Here is a 12953-nt window from a genome sequence, read left to right as displayed (position 1 = left end):
AGAATACTTTATAAGATCTATATGAAAGATGTAAACGATCAAATTCATTCCTTCTGTAATTTCTTAATGCTAGATGCCGCTTTGTTTAAATATGCAATGAAATTTTAAAACTGTAAGATGAAAAAGTAAACCACTGGATGACTCATACAGAAAATTACTTGGGAGTTTATTTTTAAGTGCTCCACATAAACTAGATCTTTATTTAAAGTTTACTTATGGTTTAAGTGAATCTCATAAGCTTGTTCACATCACTTTTACAAATGAATAGTCATTACTCTGAAGACTAGCTTGTTGAGAATGCATTACTTTGTTTTCAGATTTTCATGTGTCATGCAATTCAAAGGCAAGTGCACCATTTCTCTACTTATGTGGCCAATCTATGCGAGAAACTGTTTCCCGCACTTGGTAACAGGACAGGTGGAATTTTGATGGTGCCACACAGGGGCGAGTTGCTGTTTGCTGCCAAGAGTGAAAGGAAGGTAATGTTGAAATGGCTGCTATGAGCCTGCAGTGACAAATTGAAATTTAATCACACAACACTCTAACCTACAGCATATTTATATTTTGCCGTTAAGAATGTAGAAGCACAATAAATAACTGACATGTGAAAGAACAAATAGAATAAAGTGTCCTTTCAAGGGGAAATTACCATAAATTCTGAATCAATTATGGTTCACACTTTAAAATATCTCTCCAACATTTTGACTTGTTTCATTATTATAAACTATACCTGCTAATAGAGTATCACATGACTAGGTATGCAATAACATGAAGACAAATCATTACTTAATGGTATTTCTTATAACAACAAGATACCACTTCATACCCACTTAGGGTAGCTCTAATTAACAATAATAATAATCACCAGAAAATATAAAGTATTGTTAAGGACATAGATAGATTGGAACCATCATATATTGCTTTAGGGAAGTAAAATAATGCATCTGTTGAGGGGAGCAGTCTGACAGCTTTCAATAAACAAAGGCATAATTATTGTATAACCCAGAATTCCATTGCTCAGTGGAAATATCAAAAGGAATTAAAAATAGCATTTGTTTGTGTGTGTGTGTGCGCATCAATATTTGTAGTAACACTAGTCACAATAGTTAAAAATGAAACAGTTGACCGATTGGCAAAGCATGAGTGGATAGACAAAATGTGGTATGTAGCTGCAATGGAGTATTATTCAGCCGTTAAAGGGGACGAGGAGTTAATGTCTGCTTCTACATAGATGACTTCAAAAATACTATGCCCAGTGAAATAAGCCAGATACAGAAAATCATGTGCTATGTGATTTAATTTGTATGGAGTATCCAGAATAAATAAATCAAAAAGCAGACTGAAAGCAGATTGGTGGTTGCCCAAGGCTGTGGGGAGGGGGAGGAAGTGGGAGTGGTTTACTGGGCAGGGGGTTTTCTTTGTAGGTGATGAAGATGTTTGGGAAATAGACAGAGCTGGTGTTTGCATAACCGTCTAACAGTGTGCAGGTACCAAGTGCTACCAAGGTGTACATTTTCAATGGTTAATTTTATGTTATGTGAGTTTCACCCCAATTAAAAGAAGAGGGGAAATGACAAAATGGGCCAATTTGTATTGAGTCCTCTCCCCAGGTGAGGAGGAGAGAGGGGAAAACCCACGAGGCCTGACTGAAGCAATGGAACACATGAATGGGATCGCTGCACTGTGCCAGGCTCTTGACTTCTCCATGAGGTCTCTCCTTTGCTCCTTGCGCTGTTCTGCAGAGCATATCCCCTTCCTTTTGGTATAGGAGACACAGTTTGGGGCAAGTAGGGTTTATTTGGGTTCAACTGCAGCCTTGGCCTTCGTACCCAGTACACGGCCCTGAGAGAGCAGAAATGTCCTTTCAGGATTTCCTCTGTCCATGAGCAGGTACCTCCCGTGCATGTCTTGGCAGAAACCTAATTCAAAGATTAGTCTTTTGAGCTGCGTTTTGGGATCATATTTAAAATCAACAGTGACGCTCTAGTTCACTCTGTATTAACTGTTCCTTCTCAAATAACACAAGAAACACATCTCTAACTGGATTTAGTTTTGAAGGAAAAATAACCACGATGCCATCACGGTGTGTTAACTCAGGTGTTCTTTCCTTGTTGGAAGTCATGCTCATGTTTGCTCTTTGTCTCTTCCTCCATTTCTTTCCCCCTGGCTTTTCAGTGGAAAAGGTCCACTCTCAAGAAAAGCAAACCAAGTCAATTACATAAGTTTTGCAGAAAACTCACTTCACATGGCTGGTGCTGTTGTGGTCTTCGTGTTTCCTACTGCAACGCATCCACTCAAGTGGAAGGAGAAGGAATTGTGCATGTGAATATGAAAATTGTCAGCAGCAGGTTCTGCAGGTGATGGATTCAACCAGCCACAGATCAAAAATATTTGGGGAAAAATAATTTGTGCTATATTAAATATTATAGGCTTTTCTATGTCATTATTTCTTAAGGAATACATTAGAAGAAATATTTACATGATATTGACATTGTACTGAGTATTCTAAATACTCCAAGTGATTCCAAGTATACAGGAGGAAGTTCGTGGGTCATGTGGAAACACTGCACCATTGTCTGTAAGGGACTTGAGGGTCTGAGAGTTTCTGGTATCCTGAGGGGTCTCAGACCCCAGATGCTGAGGGAGAATGGTGCCTAACCATGAGAAGGGAGGAGCGCTGATTCTGATGGATGTGGTGGCTGAGAAGATGGGGAGGGATGCAAAAAAGGCAAAAAGGTACATCATCAGGAGAGTCATCTCCTTCAGACCATGACCCTAGATGGTGGGTTTCTAGTGTCATGTCTGAACAGTGGACAAGTACAGTGTCACGGCCACTGTACCCTCTTAGTGACAACCTGCCCAGAAAAAACCCATAAAGATATTTTTTTTTCTCTTAGGAAATTACACAAAAAGTTTGAATTACTGTCATTCCTACTTCTTTAAGTATTCCTAAAGTTTCAATTTACCTAAAGATTTTGTGTATATTATCTAATTTATCATTAATAAAACTAAATTTTCTCTCATAATCAATAATTATTGTTAATAATAAAAGCCTACATGTTCTTTTAACTACATTAAAAACTTAAAAGCATCCAGATATATTTTAGTTACCCGGTGACCAAATATATATGATATTGAATGCAACTTTTGCAAAATGTTTTTGTTAAATAAATCTCAACTATTAACAATGGTGTTTTTAAAATTATACAGAAATCTGACAAATGAGCCAAATAAAATGCAAATTTTATCTCCTGTGTAATATTTAGGAAAATCAGAATTACCAAACTGTGATATTTGTTTTTCTTGCTAATACTATTTTAAAAATTTTGAATCCAAAATAAATCAATTTGCCTTAAGATAAAATAATGTACTTAAAATGCTTTTTGTGAAGTGTTAATTTAAGCCAAAAGGAGAAAAGTTTCAACTGTCGAGTCCTTTAGTAATGCATGCATTACTCTTTAAACACTATGATCCAGAAGTTGCTGAGGACCATTAGTATGAGCATGTTTGATGGCGGGTAGATACTTCGCAAGAAATGCAAGAGTGAAATTTTTATGGACTTGTAAAATCAACAATGCATTTTCTTCTAAGGTCAATCTTTGGTGAATGGAAATAATATGCCAAGATGAGTGGGAATTCTTGGAGGAGAATGCAGCGGAGATTAAATGTGGAGAAAGATAAATGGGCCGGAACAGAAGAGAAATGGCCATAAAATATTAAGTCTATGGTTTAGAAATTCCTACTTTCACTGAAGGGCCCTTGCACTATGATCCCTAACTCAGCCTGACTGATTTAATTATTATTAGGTGTTAATAGCTCTGCAATTATGTTTTGATTCATTACACCTTAATATTAAGTACAATGCTCTTAAACTAGTTCATATCAATAAAATAAGCAAGAAACATCAGGCATCCAATTAGATCTTCTAGTATCATACTTCTGTTGCATACCATTGGCAATTAATGATAATTAAGACTATATCATAGCATGATGCTGACAGTACAATTATATTGTTATATTATTATATATTATAATATACATATTATAATATATTATATATTATTAATATATTTTAAATTTATTCTATTGTTGTTCCAGCTGGATAGAAATTATCGGGCTTACTTTGTCTCCTATCATTGATCTTGGCCAGAGGGTTGTAACACAAAGGTGTCAGGTTAAGTTTACTCTTTAGGAGACTGAATCAGGACAAGAACCAAAAGCAACATATTCAGGAATCTAAAAAATGCCACTAAAGATAGAAAAAAGTTGTTTGACACCCCTGGTGTTTGACTCATGGTAGGATGTTAGAAGCATGGCAATATGAAAAATGTCCAAATAACAATGCATTCAGGTAGAAAATGTGGTGCCACACAGTCATTCACCGAACTAGTGTTGATTGAGTTCCTGCTCAGTTCTAGCCAGCGTACCAGCTGCCAGGGTTACAATATGGGGGTACCGTGTTATGGGTTTCTGACATATACAGAAAGGCATGAAGATTCTCTTTATTAACAAGGTCAGTTCATACTTACTAGAAGAGGATCCTATACAGATGTGGGATCCAGAATAGATTTTTCCATCTGGTCACAGCTCAGATCTAATGAGTTAGCAGTACTGACCTAGCTGTGTGTATACTATTCCCCAGATCTTTATTTCGCCTTCCTTATGCATACTTTTCTCTTCCCAACCAGCTGTATCTACATCTTTCTACCTTATGCATTATTCTTGTCTCTATTATGGGAAGTAACAAATAGGTCCTCAAACATGGTGGTTCCTTAGGGTTTTCCACATCACACAATTAATTATTACTAGAACTGAGAAAAACTCTGGTCTAGGAAAGGGAAGTAGATTGAAAATCTTCAATAAAAACTACATCTTGATTAAGTAGATAATGTGTGTGTGGCATTATACATTAGGACTACAATCCTGTCCCTGGTTCCATTTCTTCGAAAAGCTATGACCTTGGCAAACTATTTAAACTTTCTGTACTATAGTTTGAAAACTGATAAGATGGGAAGGATACTATTTTATAAGCTCTACATAATTCATGCTTCTGTCAATAAGATACTAATATCTGAAAAAAACTAAAAATTAACCTTTATAAAACTTACACATGTGAAGTTATTTGTAATTTACATATTTCTTTTCTGACATTCTTGTTAATTACATTCTAAATAGTTTGTTACTTAACCAATTTCTTTGGTGATCTTTGAGCACATTTTGCTTTCAGTTAGACATTACATAGACAAAAATCAATAATTTTCAAAAGACATTAGTAGCAATTTTATTATCAATCTGTAAATTTCAAAGACAGATAATAAATTTATTTCTGAAAGGCCACACTTTATAGTTGTAACACTAAATAGAAAAAAATCCTTACAAAATTTTAGGGTTAAGCTAGCTCCAATTCACAAAATCTTAAACAATTTGAATTAGATGATTTTACTTTGTAAAATAGCTTCAAAAAAGTGAAAATTGATAGGCAATGCCACTAACCTATTTCAAGTGGTTCAAATGAATCCAATTTTGGTAAGAAAAGAAAATACAAAGTAACATTCTTGTTCTTTTGTGGGCAGTGTCCTTACTCCCGTGGCATTGAGGTCATTTAAACTAATAGTAACTAAAAAAGAAAGGTAAGGGTGTGCAGTTATTTAAAAAATGGGAACATGTGAAATTTTACCTTGTATTTGATATTAGTTAGGGATGCTGTAGTGGAAGCTCACTTCGAAGGCAATGGAGGATAAACTCATCTCCCATAGAGGACCGCCGAGTGAAACCCTAGGGTAGCCAGGGAACGATTTTCTATTCACTGGAGTGCAACCGCAGATTGCAATTTCAAATCTAAACCTCTGCAGAGATCAGGAAAGAGAGAGAGAGTCAGAGAGACCGGAATGATAGAAAATTCTACAAATAGGGAGGGAGGTGAGAGAATATCACCCTGCTTGACATTGGATTGAAACTATTTTATATTAATTTTCAGCCCTGTGGTTTTGTAAATGTTCCCAAAAGCTATTGAGAAGAAGGATCTCCATAGAAGTCAAGTCATAGCTGTCAGCCTCACCTCAGTGACACAATGTGCTCTCCTTGCTTTGGAGAGGCCATTCTTAGAAGTAAAACGAGTGCCCCTTCCACAATGGGATTAACTCTTGCCCGTTTTTGCACTTGCCACCATTCTTATGAAAGTGTTTCACAAAGAAACGAGACCCAATAATTGAATTGATTCAAGTTTTTCACTCACTCAATTAATTCTAAGTTTCAGGGCAAACAGAACAAATAGTTTCCAGATTTACCACACACATTCTGAGAGAAAATTAAGAGATTAAAAAATTCATTTTGTGCTGAAGAATTTAATTTCAAAAGTTGAAAAGTAGGCCATAAATGCACTGCCAGTAAATATACAAAAGAACACCCCTGCTCCAGTTCTTACCATTTTTCCACATGTAGAAACATTTTCGCTTACTATTCTGTAGATTCAGTTCTGAGAGGAGTAACCCTAAGAATATCCATACGGGTGGGTGAGATGTAAGGGCTGAATAAAGCTCTTGCCATATGGGATCCAATTTGACTTACACTTCCACATAATGAGAATCATTGCTACTATGGAAGTCCTCACTCTGAGCCCAAACGAGGCTAGTCCAGATTTGAAAATTGGATCCAGTTAACTGAATTTGCTATCAAGTTAGCAACTTACTAACAAACAAAAGGCAGTATAAATTTTGCAAGCAGTAGCGAGCACACACAGAAGTAGACAGGGTTCCCTGATGCCTCTTCTTCTTCCCGCAAATCCAGGGGACAATGCTGTCACCGCAGGGTGATGAACTTGCAGGATAGTGATAAGCAGACTCATTAAACAGCTACTGACCCCCTTTCACCCTCAGGGATCCACCCCCTCAACATAGATACATTCTTGCTGGGTCACAGTTATGTTCCTTTCTACACTAATAACCATATTATTAAAGTTATTGTTATTTTTTTCACACTGTTCAAAGTATAATTTTTTTGGTACATCAATAAGACAATTATTAAGGTAGTTGAAAAGTACAAATTTCAAAAAGCTCAGAGTTGCCTTAATTTTTATCAAATTAAATCTTGCAGAAATAATTCAAACAATAAAATAATCAACTCATATAATTTTTGTATGATATATGATGAATACTTGACAGAAATATAAATATACCAGTACAGACACATAAATATCTGGAATTATTGAATTTATAGAGGTTGAGAGATGAATTTATGGTACTATAGATGACAGGGCTTATCATCATTTATTGAATTCTCTTTGTATATAAAACACTGAAACCAATATTAAAGTTGTTCCTTTTATAAGGCATTCTACTTTAGGTCTATAGGAGACACAGTCTTTAGATGTATGAGATCCATCACAAAATAAAACTGTTAACATATGAGCCTTGGTACTCTTCTTCACAGAGACCCAAAGGCAAGTCTCTGTCTGTCTGGAGAACATTCCAGACACATTGGTCAAGGCATGTAATTGTCTACTTGGCAAGCTCGGGATGAAATATGGAAGCATTTGAAAATTAGCATTAAAATTCTCCTCCTAATACTTACTTCTTTCAAAGTGATGCTCAAAATTCATCTCATGCCTGATGCTTCCCTGACAGTTTGGCAGGGAGAATCTTCTTGCTACTTCAAATGTTGCTGCTGAGAAATGTATTTTCCTTTCAAATTTACATAATATCTTCATAAAAGCAGCAAGAGAATCAATATAGATAAGGGGAAAACTATTTTAGAATGGTTTTCTTTATGTTGAAACTTTATATTGGGACTCTTTTTTAGTAATAATGTTGTGCGTATCCATCTATAAAAGTACATGAATATGTGTAAGCTTCGTTTCCTATTTCCATTCACATGATCAGCAAATCAGGGTTGTATGTGCTACACTGGTCTAACAAATATTTAGTTGCATCCAGTGGGAGGGAGAACAGAACCTCTATATGATCAAGCTTAACAAACATATAAACCACATATAATTGTGGCTACACTCATCCATTGGAATAAAAATTTAGGGGATTCCTGCCAAGTGGGGGTTGCCACACCCACCTACTCACAATTTATCTGTAATGTGGGACAGGGTTCAGAGAAGCAGGGAGCACAGTTGAAAAGCAATGAGGAAAAAGACATTAAGGAAATAGCACTCGATGCAGGAGTTCTGTCTCAATGGAGTTTAGAATCTGCTTGGAAACCATGATTTATAATCATTGAAATGATGGAAAAGAGTCATTTTTGTCATTTGAACAGGACCTCATATGTGTAAGTTTGCTATTTGAAATGAGAGATCAGGAAGTCTCCAAAGATGAATGACATTGGAACAGAATTCCTGAAGGAGGCCAGGAAGAAAGCCCTTGAAATAACTGACTAGTAAGAGGGGAGACTTTCAGGCCCAGAGAATAAAATTCATCAAATAATTGTCAGTAATCGCAAAGCCCTGTGACTTTCAGCTGTCCTCAATAAAATGTACGCATAACTGGCAATAATATGTCTTGATGGTATACTTCACAGAGAAAAACAAATTCTATTTTTTATTTGTAAAGGAGACTTAGAACTGGCAGCATTTTCTAGTGGATTGTGGGGTGGGACACATTCAGTTCTCTCATAGCCCTTAAGGCAGCAAAATTGGCACCATTTGAATGGAGAATAAATGGACGTTCTTCTTTTCGAAAGCATCTAAATCCCAATTGAAATGAGTAATCAACTTGAAAGAACCCTATTACAGAACCACCATTGATCATTTTCTTGTTTCTCCAATTGCTTGAGGGAACTTGAACCAAGACATGCATAAGTTCACTACCTAGGACATTCAGAAATGGTTCACTGAACTCAAAGTATTTTAAGATTCAGGTTGAGCACATATGTTAAAACAAATATCAGGAGGCTAAAGCAGCATTGTTCACAAAGTTACACGACAGGGAGACTTGAAACTCTGTCCAAAATTATTTTATGATGAAACCTATGTTTCCAGTTTCTATTTTTTTGCAGAACACATTTTGAAATTCTGTCTTAATATTTTATTCCTCTTTGAGAGTCTGATTTATTGCCTAAATTTATCTTCTAGAATTTATTTAAAGGTGACCAAAAAATTAGAAATTTGGTTTTTATTATACAAGTATTTTATTTTTAGAGACTGTATCTATTGAAGTTCTCTACTTTATATACACATTTATCTTTGCTCTTTAAAATACCAACCACTTGCTTTATATTGAATTCAATAAACTATTTATATATGCCCTGGGGAAAGATCCTTATATAAACTAATCCTTTTAATGGTGCATGATGGTTTCTGTAAGCTATTTAGACCACATCAATGTTTAAATAATTTCTGGGGCTAAACTTATTTTAGGTCTGTGATTGAATAGCTCAACTTCAAAAATTTTATGATCTTGTTCAAGCGAACTGGTTTAAAGGAAATGATGCCTGAAAAATTAGAATTGTTACATCAGAAAATGAAATGGCAAAGAAAAATTACAGTTTCTTTATTAATATAATCTGTATTTATAAATTGAGAACAGAATTGGAAAGAGAATAAAGTATGTGTGTATTTATGTATTTAAAGTGGGAAGTCTAGAAGAGATTACTTGAGATGGACTGATAAGATACAAAAATAACCTTGATTTTCAGGGTTGAGGACTGGAATCTGCATCAGGAAAGATGGCTGGGAGGATAGTTGGCGTCTCTGGTGCTGGGTCTTTTTGATGATCTCCACTGGGGAGTGACTTGCAGCAGAGCCAACAATGAAAAGTAGAGTTAACAGGTAGGAAATATTTTTGCCATTCAAGGGCAGGCCCAGAATCACCAATGTAAAGATAAAACATCAGCCCTTGGCCTTCCCTGAGTTTCCTTCTAAGTGGGCCAGCAGAGGATGTGAGTTGGGTAGTGACATTTTTGTCCTGTGTCACCTGAATTTGGATTGTGTCTGTCTTTTATAGTCCTTGAATATCCCAGGACATTACTAAGTCCCCTTTTTGTTCACACATTTGTAACAGAGAAGAGATACCATTTTGACCCATGAGGGTGGTATTTGGGCACATGGGTAAAACAAGCTTCTGTACATGTGTGGTGAGAACCACCCTAGTTACCCAGCGACGTGCATCTGCAGAACCTTTGTTCAGCAATAGCCCACACTGCGTAGGGATTCCTGCATCTTTTCTTTATCTCCTTTCCTAAACCCAGCAAGTACTACGTAGTGTCCATCAAACTTGAGAAGCATGTAACTCAGCCAGGATTCAAGAAAATACAAGTGGCTTGGAGAAAATGTTTGAACTTTTGTTTAATCTTTTAGAATTTTAATTTTCAATAGGTTTGAAATTTCCCAAATATATGTAGATATAAGTAAGCATGTTCACAGTTTACATATTAATAAACTTATAACTACTAGAACATGCACTTTTTTATTTTTTTATTTTTTGTATATTTGTGATCAAAATAATTCAGATTATCTAGGACATATAAGTCATATTTTCAGAAAACAAATTAGATATAAGCATCTATTGAAATACTAGGTAGGAAAGAGATTCAGAAGTAGCCCTTAAGTAGAACTCTCTTGATCTAACACCCAGTATTCCCTGGTTGATTCTCATTCTTATTATCCAACTTCTTTCAGAGACTTTCTTAATTCTTGCTTGGCAAGGAGACTACTGCTGGATAGCTAGGATGAAATGATGCAGATTCCCATTTTCTAATTTTGTCAAATTACATAAGTTTTTTTTAGGTATACTTAAGAAAAGAGAGGAAATAAAAACTCATTTTCTTCTAGTAGTGTTTTCTTTAAAAAAAAAAAAACCTTTTTGCTCTTCTTTCAAGGTTTTATATTTCTAGAAAAAGGTCTCTTTCAAAAATTCTACATTTACCTGACAGGAGCACGGCCCGTGATGTAGCTTCTGGCAACTGGCACACCTCACACTTCAGGATGGGGCCACCCCAGGACCCCCAGCAGTGCATCTCTACTTATGCACCTTTGCGAGGTAGAGAGCTCCACACCAGGCCTTTGCTCTCCACTGTGACTCCATGTTCCCAACCTTTCTGCCCTTTCACATACCATCTCTGCATTGTAATGTGTGTCTGAGAATTCAAGTCTGTCACTATTTGATAAGTATAGTAAAAATATTCTCTTCTTGCAATCTACAGGCTGAAGTGTCTTTTCTGACTCTGTGTAGGTCCAGCTGCTCTGTCACCCTCCCCAGATGCATTTTGCATGGATAATCCATTTGCATGTTAAGAATCATCTGTTGTTTTGATTCTTCCTTCCATAGCAATTTGTTTGATTTCTTGTCTACTAAAATCATTTTCACCAAGTTCTTTCCATTCTAGTTTCTGCATTATTTTACTAGCAATGGAAGTGTGCTGTTGAGACATCTTGTCACCCTTAGGACAAAAAATGGCTGTAGGTTTGGAGGCAGCATCAGATCAATCACTCTTTCACTTACCAGCATGGAAAACAATTTGGCACCGAGAGATGTAATGTGAGAATATGTATTGGCTTGTTGAGTCATCACAACATATGCCAGGTGCAATGGATGCTATTTTCTACATGGCAATTTATACTTATACATTTTCAAAATTATTCTAAATTAATAAAGCAGGATGTTATCTTAAATAAGACACATTTATATATTTTAAATTTTTTAACAAAGAAAGAAAGGATGAAAAGTGACATAGGAAGAAAGAAAAGTCACAAGGAAATTTTGGCCATACTAAATTAATGGTTGGCATTGACTTTTTTTTTTTTTTTTGAGTCAGGCAATGTGTTGATAGGCCCACTTTTTCAACCAGGATTGTGTATTCAATTATATATAAACTAATAAAGTCTCAGTTTTTAAAATATATATTACAATTTAACTGTCTATGAAGAATATAACACATGTTTAAATATCAAAGTTTTCCTATCAATGCCAGGAGAGCAGGCTCTGCATTTCAGATTCTACTGCAGTTTTCATAATCTACACTTTGACAAAAATTTGTAAATAGATGTTTTTCAATATTTTCCTGTAATTGAATACACACACACACACACACACACACACACTCATATTTTTAAAAAGCTTATCTCTGAAGTGGGTTCATTTTCCTAACTAAACACGTGTAGCATATGAAAATGGTAATCAGACCTCTTAGGATTTTGAGATAGCACTTGTCCTGACTTCATGGAAGTAATAAGGATAGTCACACCAAGTAGTGACTCTTCCCCACGTGTTAGGCATCTCACCTGATGCAAGTAGGTCACATGAACAGTCTCCTGAGCCCCACCTCTAGACCCATTGTACCTGAGAGGTGACCTCGTTGCGCATTTGGTAGGTTGACATGAGTGCTCAGGTGCAGAGGGAGCTGGGCCCAAGGTTCTCCCTCTGCTCTGCGGTGACCTTCTCTTTCTTACTGTTGAGGGCTGAAATCAAGTCAAGATGGCCCTGCACTTTGCCAGGAGGAGTGGTTTGTGAAGCCATGCCATCGAGCCATTAAGATGGTGAGGATTCCTTATGGGCTGACTGCTGTATCTGGATGATGTTAATTGAGTCAAGCTGTGTGTGATCAGTTAGGTATATGTACCTCTGCTGTGGGGCACAGAAGCGGCTCCTGCTACCTCAGGTGCCTGCTACTTTGAGTTCCCTCTCAGTTCCTGCTGAGTTCACTTGCAATAAAGCAGTTCCCGCTTCAACCTTCAAGTTGCTTGTCATCTCCCGGTTATTTGTCCAGCCAGACTGCGGCATCTTACCTTCCCCATTACTTGGATTTGGTTTCTTGCTCCACACTTCACTCCCTTCCGGTGGTATTTTCCTCATGGCTGACAGCTGCTCTTATGTCCCCTTATGTGACGGCACTTGATAAAACGGCTGAAAAGTACAAGTGATTAATGCATTCAGAACACTCTGCTGTGAACTTCCTAAAATAACCAGCCTGATCCAAACATACCAGAACAGAGTCACTGAATAACCAGATATGTT

Source organism: Urocitellus parryii, chromosome 2 (assembly GCF_045843805.1).
Source record: "Urocitellus parryii isolate mUroPar1 chromosome 2, mUroPar1.hap1, whole genome shotgun sequence".
Classification (NCBI taxonomy): domain Eukaryota; kingdom Metazoa; phylum Chordata; class Mammalia; order Rodentia; family Sciuridae; genus Urocitellus; species Urocitellus parryii.
Note: the sequence above shows the minus strand (reverse complement) of the source record.